The 212-nt window shown below is 32.1% G+C and overlaps 1 protein-coding gene across 1 annotated transcript in view; it reads left to right on the top strand.

Annotated features, from left to right (window-relative positions):
- Positions 1-212, top strand: part of LOC119586658 (serine/threonine-protein kinase 32B-like) — a gene marked incomplete at its 3' end in the record, with an annotated part of 121163 nt that overhangs the window by 101679 nt on the left and 19272 nt on the right. The window lies entirely within an intron of this gene.

Here is a 212-nt window from a genome sequence, read left to right as displayed (position 1 = left end):
AAGAAAGGCACCGGTTAAATGCCAAGAGTGTTGTGTGATCACCGTTTTTCACATTATTATCATAATCTGTTTTCTATTAAAACCATTACTGTACTTGTAGTTGTGGAGGTAACAATGAATTGATATGATAAAAGTGCAGCTGCCTATAATTATAATTAATGGTACTAAAGCTACTTCTATTGAAATCGTCGTTTATTTTATCACCGTTTTAG

This window comes from Penaeus monodon, chromosome 21, assembly GCF_015228065.2.
Source record: "Penaeus monodon isolate SGIC_2016 chromosome 21, NSTDA_Pmon_1, whole genome shotgun sequence".
In the NCBI taxonomy this organism is placed as follows: domain Eukaryota; kingdom Metazoa; phylum Arthropoda; class Malacostraca; order Decapoda; family Penaeidae; genus Penaeus; species Penaeus monodon.
Note: the sequence above shows the minus strand (reverse complement) of the source record. Positions and strands in the feature narration are given on the sequence as shown.